The 6,286-nt window shown below is 46.8% G+C and overlaps 1 long non-coding RNA gene and 1 pseudogene across 1 annotated transcript in view; one reads left to right on the top strand and one right to left on the bottom strand.

The window, feature by feature from the left end:
* LOC110311747 overlaps window positions 1-5,696 on the top strand; it is a 10,417-nt gene extending 4,721 nt beyond the window's left edge. The window contains exon 3 of the long non-coding RNA XR_002379989.1: window positions 4,474-5,696. This is a non-coding gene — a long non-coding RNA (uncharacterized LOC110311747). The remainder of the gene's footprint in view (window positions 1-4,473) is intronic.
* Window positions 3,553-4,360, bottom strand: LOC110311746 (annotated as a pseudogene).
* Window positions 5,697-6,286: the final 590 nt, after the last annotated feature.

Below are 6,286 nucleotides of genomic sequence, written 5' to 3'. Positions count from 1 at the left end.
TTTTTTTTTTTTTTTTTTTTTTTTTGAACATGCCTCACATCTTGGTAATTTCCTCTGTGGTTCCCAAGATAGAAACTATGAACACCATGTTCTAGGTCTTCCTTGCTGTTGAGAGGTAGCATGGGATTTAGGCCTCACCCACTAGGTGCACACCCGCATTCAAGAATGAGTCCATGATGGAAGGGGAGAAGGAGAAGGGCCATCCTGTGGCCATGTGTGTCTGGTTTGTGAGTTTGGAGGGTAAAGCCCCCACCTGATACACGGTCCAGGTCTCAGCTGTGATGTCTTGGCTGCCCTGTGGGTTCTGGGCCCTAGGACTGGTAGGAAGATTCACAAGTGTAGCCTCCTCAACATGGCTAGGAACTTCCTGATATCCTCCAATGATGTCATGTCCTCCTTTATAAAGCCCCAGTGGACCCTAGAGCTCCACCCTTCAGACTGGCAGGGGCAGCTAGGGTCCTGTCTCCCTAACACACCCCTTGAAGTGTGATGTCACCATCGGTTTTGATCACTTGTACATTGTTATGATAATATAAGTATAGTTTAGTGTTGAGACAAGTTGCATCTTATGTGTAGCAAGGTGTTAAAACAAGAGTCCTCACACTTCCAATTTAAGATGAAACTCCAGGATAGATGCAGATGATGTGACTATCCTGGGGCAGGTCTTGCTATAGAGAACCCAATCATCAGATTCTGTCATGTGTTAATGAGCTTTCTGTCAATGTGAAAAAGATCCAAGGAAAACAACTGACGTTAGGAAAGGCTTATGTGAACACTCAGAGGTGTCCATCTGTGATTGACAGGCTCTGTTGCATTTAGGTTTATGACGTGGCTTTCCTGGAGGAGGAAGAAAGCCATCGGGAAGTTAAGAGGAACCTCAGAAGGGGTCCAGGGCCAAGACAAACCCCCCAGAAGCTCACTTCCAGTTGAGCCTCACTGTCTGCAAACCTACTGGCTTCCCATGGTCTGCACAAATCCTGGCTCCATCAATGGTTTAAATCATCAATTAGAGCCCTCATGGTCAAATCCTCTCTGAAAGTGTCTTCATAGACACAACCAGAAATGTTTCTATTCATGTCCTAGGGATCTCATGATAGGCAAAGCAAGCCATCGCAGGCGCTCGCCTGGCTACCCGGCTGTGGCCTAGAAAAGACGCTGAAGGAGCATGGGGTTGGAGATGGGGTGGGATTGTTAGAGAGAACCCAAACACCAATTATTCCGCTCACAACATCTCTCAACAAGCCTGGGGAGTTACGCTTTCATGGGTGCCACCTGATAGAACTCTAGAAGTTTGAAGGACCTAAGTGACAGTGACGGAATCACTCTTAAAAAATTTGAAAGCTTGGGGCTGGAGAGATGGCTCAGCGGTTAAGAGCACTGACTGCTCTTCCAGAGGTCCTGAGTTCAAATCCCAGCAACCACATGGTGGCTCACAACCATCCATAATGAGATCTGAAGCCGTCTTCTGATGTGTCTGAAGACAGCTACAGTGTACTTATAATAATAAATAAATAATAAAATAAAATTTGAAAACTCTAAAGGTGAGGGTCCGAGTCTTGTGGGCAGCGTGGGGTGAGAGTATCTCAGTTCTCAGGACAGGGACAGGTTCCTGCCCAGGAGCTCAAAGAGGACTAGTCTGGGATAAATCACCATTGAATATTTACCCAGACGAAGAGAATCACAGTGAGACCCCCAAGAACTGCCTGAGAACAGCCTCACCTCATGAAAGTCCTCACCATGGGTCTCTGGTCACTCCACACTCTCATTTCTGACCTCTTCTTCCACCTCCAAGGACCAGAGAACCCTTGTTCAGCACTCTGAGGGCAGCGGCTGGTTTAATGCCCCAGAGGCAGCCTGCTTGCTTCTGTAGTATTCTTCAAACTGAAGTAAAATTCAGGCTAGCAGGCAGATCGGGAGATTTTCTGATTTTTGATGACCAGAGAATATCTCATTTTCATAAGACAGACCCCTTTCCCAACACACACACACGAGTGCATCCTGGGATTTTCTCTGAACTGCACTCAAAGGGGGCTGTGCAAGTTAGAGGCAGAGGAGATTGGAAATGAGTTTGGTTTTAGTGCAGGAAGTTTATTTGTGATGTGAGCCAGGAACAACGAGACGAAGAAGGAGAAGAAGGAGAAGAACCTCTTGTGAGAGTGTGTTACTGAAGCTGCCGAGGGAGTCAGAGATCCGCTGGAGTTGGAAAACGATGTGCGGTGATCCCCATTGTTGCCTACTAAGTGTGAGAAATTGTGTCATTAATTTTCCGACAACACTTCTAAAGTTGTTTTTTTTAATTACACATGCATTGTGAGTTTAATATACAAAGAACACCCACCCGTTTCCTTCCCCATGAAACCTTTACCTCTGCCCCAGAGTTATCTGGCGCTTCTCTTTCTCTTTCCCGTCTTCCCTTTCTTCCTTCTTTCTTTCCTTTCCTTTTGGATTTTCGAGACAGGGTTTCTCTGTGTAGCGCTGGCTGACCTGGAACTCACTCTGTAGACCAGGCTGGCCTTGAACTCAGAAAACCGCCTGCCTCCGCCTCTCGAGTGCTGGGATTAAAGGCGTGCGCCACCACGCCTGGCTCATTTCATCTCTTTCATCACTTCAATAGAGTCTTCTAATTATCCATCTTTCTACTTGCCACTTTACAATGTTGCAAACATGTCCTGTAGTTGATTCTTTTCCTTCCTGCTCACTCTCAGCGGGACAGAAAACTCATGCTCCAACTGCTCCCATGATGCTTTTCTTCTGCCTGTTACTTCTTTCTTGAGTTTCTCTTCCGCAGGAACGAACCCATCCATCCCTCAGAGCAGGCCCTTGTCTTCCTAGTTCTCCACTCATCTTTCCTTTGGGAGGCAGATTTCTGAGTCCGAGGCCAGACTGGTCTACAAAGTGAGTTCCAGGACAGCCAGGGCTATACAGAGAAACTGCCAGAGGGTAGGTTTTCTGGGTATGGCTTTTCCCGGAGCTAGCAGGATGGCTCAGTGGGTAAGTGTTTACCCACAGCCTGGCTGCTTGAGTTCACCTCTGGAACATGGGAACCAACTCCATAAGGTTGACCTCTGACCTATATATGGGTGACTGTGGCATGTGCCCCTCCCCCACGTGCACATGCACATGCTCACAAGCACACGCACACACACAGAAAAAGAAAATGTCTTTATCCCATCTTTATATGAGACCAGCAACCTAGTTGAGTGTGTATCTTAGGTTCAATGTGTTCTTAAGCAGGATTTTAACCCTGACATTGCTTGTTTGTTAAAAGATTTATCTAATACACACACACACACACACACACACACACACACACACACACACACTGTAGCTATCTTCAGACACACCAGAAGAGGGCATCAGATCCATTACAGATGGTTGTAAGCCACCATGTGGTTGCTGGGAATTGAACTCAGGACCTCTGGAAGAGCAGTCAATTCTTAACTGCTGAGCCATCTCTCCAGCCCTGTTTTTGTTTTTGTTTTTTTTTTTTTTTTGTTTTTTGTTTTTTTTAGTTTTGTAATTATATTTAGGTACAGAAAATTTAGTGTACATTTAACCCAATTTAGTGGCGAGTTCTTTAGCCTTTGCTTTTTCCAGCTTGGCAATGCGAGCCACAGACTTAGGACCCAGAACGTTGCCTCCCCAGTGGCGACGGATCTCATCATATCTGTCATTATAATTGGTCCTAATAGCTTCCACCAGCTTAGCCAGAGCACCCTTGTCTTCCGAGTTAACCTGTGTGAAGGCAACAGTGGTGCAGGTCTTCCTGTGGACCAGGTGCCCCAGCCTGGCCTTTCCCTTGATGATGCAGTAGGGCACCCCCATCTTTCGACACAGGGCAGGTAGGAAAACCACCAGCTCAATGGGGTCTATGTCATGGGCAATCACCACCAGCTGAGCCTTCTTGTTCTCCACCAAGGTGGTGACTGTATTTGACTCCTACTCGGAGGACAGGCGGTCTCTTAGTTGGGACATTGCCTTTGCCAGCAGCTTTCTTCTCAGCACGGGCCAGTAGCCTTTGCTTCTTCTCTTGCTTTGTCTCTGGCCTGTACTTGTGGGCAAGCTTAAGCAGCTGAGTAGCTGTCTGCCTGTCCAGGGCCTGGGTGACCTGGTTAATGGCAGGAGGGACTTAGAGCCGCTTGTAGAGGATGGCTCTTTGCCGCTGCAGCCTGATGTCACGGGGCCACTTGACGAAGCACGTTAAATCTCTTTTGGGCTGGATGTCCTGTCCAATGCCGAAGTTCTTGGGCCTCTTCTCGAACAGAGGGTTGACCACCTTCTTGGCCTCCTGCTTCTTGACGACGGTGGGGGCCGGGGCCACCTTCTTCCCCTTGGCCTTCTTCCCTTTGGGCATCTTGCTCGGCTGCTGGAGAGCCCTGTTTTTGTTTTTAAACCTTCTTTGGATAGTTTCAAGAGTCAGGGGTCATTCATTCTAAATAATGTGAACTGATTTTTTTTCTCACCCCCTTACAGATTTCCATATTTTAATCTTTGGAGTCCTGAAATTTCACTATCGGAAGGTGTCACTCACTTTAGAATCCGGGAGGGGATGTCTGGTTCCTTCACCTGAGGGTCTCAAAACCTCAAACCATTGGAGGTATTTTCTCTTCAGAATCTTGAGGTTCTGGGAACAGGAAAGGAAGAATGCAGAGGTCTCACTATTTACACAGAGACGTCCCTTGTCGCTCGGTACCTTCAGCCTGGTCCCCAATCTACCCTGTGCTTGTTGAGTTTTGTTCCAGTTCCCTGGAGAACAAGACCCCCTGCCTCAGGTCCAGGAAGCGGTTGGGCACAGACATTTTCCACGCCCTCTCAGCTGAAGCCTGCTCCCACTTGCTGTGTTTCCTCTGCCTCCTCTCTTCAGACATCTTCGTGGTTCTGAGGGAACTGAGTTAGGTCTCTGTGTCCACCCTGCAGCCTATCCTAATTTATTCCTTGTCTTAGTCAGGGTTTCTATTCCTGCACAAACATCATGACCAAGAAGCAATTGGGGAGGAAAGGGTTTATTCAGCTTACACTTCCATACTGCTGTTCATCACCAAAGGAAGTCAGGACTGGAACTCAAGCAGGTCAGAAAGCAGGAGCTGATGCAGAGGCCATGGAGGGATGTTCTTTACTGGCTTGCTTCCCCAGGCGTGCTCAGCCTGCTCTCTTCTAGAACCCAAGACTACCAGCCCAGGGATGGTTCCACCCACAAGGGGCCCTTCTCCCTTGATCACTAATTGAGAAAATGCCCCACAGCTGGATCTCATGGAGGTACTTCCCCAACTGAAGCTCCTTTCTCTGTGATAACTGCAGCTTGAGTCAAGTTGACACACAAAACCAGCCAGTACACTCCTCATTAATTATCATGTTGTTTTTATAGGTTTTCAATTTTCCCTCACTGTCGTTTCCATAGAGTCTTTGGGAAAGTGGGAAATTTGTGATTGATGCATTTCACTAGTGTGGTTGTTTCTATATGCTCTGCCCAGGGAATGGCACTATTAGAAGGTGTGTCACTGTGGTCGTGGACTATAAGACCCTCATCCTAGTTGCCCAGAAGTCAGTCTTCTCCCAGCAGCCTTCAAATGAAGATGTAGAACTCTCAGCTCTTCCTGCACCATGCCTGCCTGGATGCTGCCATGTTCCCACCTTGATAATGGACTGAGCCTCTGAACCTGTAAGCCAGCCCCAATTAAATGTTGTCCTTTATAAGAGTTGCTTTGGTCATGGTGTCTGTTCACAGCAGTAAACCCTAACTAAGATAAGTCTTAACTAAAAACCGAGAGACTTTATTAGAGAAGCGTTATTCTTGTTTATGATACATACACAGGGAATCAATAAATCTCATTCCATTTATGCTGCTCATTCCTATTCGACTTCCAAATTTTCAAGGGGAAAAGGATGCAGAGGATGGTTTAACCATTAAGAGCACTTGTTGCTCTTCTAAAGGACCAGGGTTCAATTGCCAGCACCCACATGGAGGCTGTTTGTAACTTCATTTCTGGGTATGTGATGCTCTCTTCTGGCCTCTGTGGGTACGAGGCACACACACACACACACACACACACACAGATTTACATGTGCAGGCAAGATACCCATAACTAAAAAATAAAGAAAAATAAAAATAATTATGAAAAAGATCATTTAGTTAACCAGCAAATGCTAATATGTACAGAACCCTAGCATGAGTTAGCCGTAGGGAACCACTGTCTTACTCAGATTAGATGTCTCCCCTTTATCCTTAGCACAAACCTTATGTAGCTTTCAAGGGTTTCCTAAGCTATGTGCTTTGCTTAAGTAACTT

Source organism: Mus caroli, chromosome 16, assembly GCF_900094665.2.
Source record: "Mus caroli chromosome 16, CAROLI_EIJ_v1.1, whole genome shotgun sequence".
In the NCBI taxonomy this organism is placed as follows: domain Eukaryota; kingdom Metazoa; phylum Chordata; class Mammalia; order Rodentia; family Muridae; genus Mus; species Mus caroli.
The sequence above is the reverse complement of the archived record's forward strand: the minus strand, read 5'-3'. Positions and strand labels throughout refer to the sequence as shown.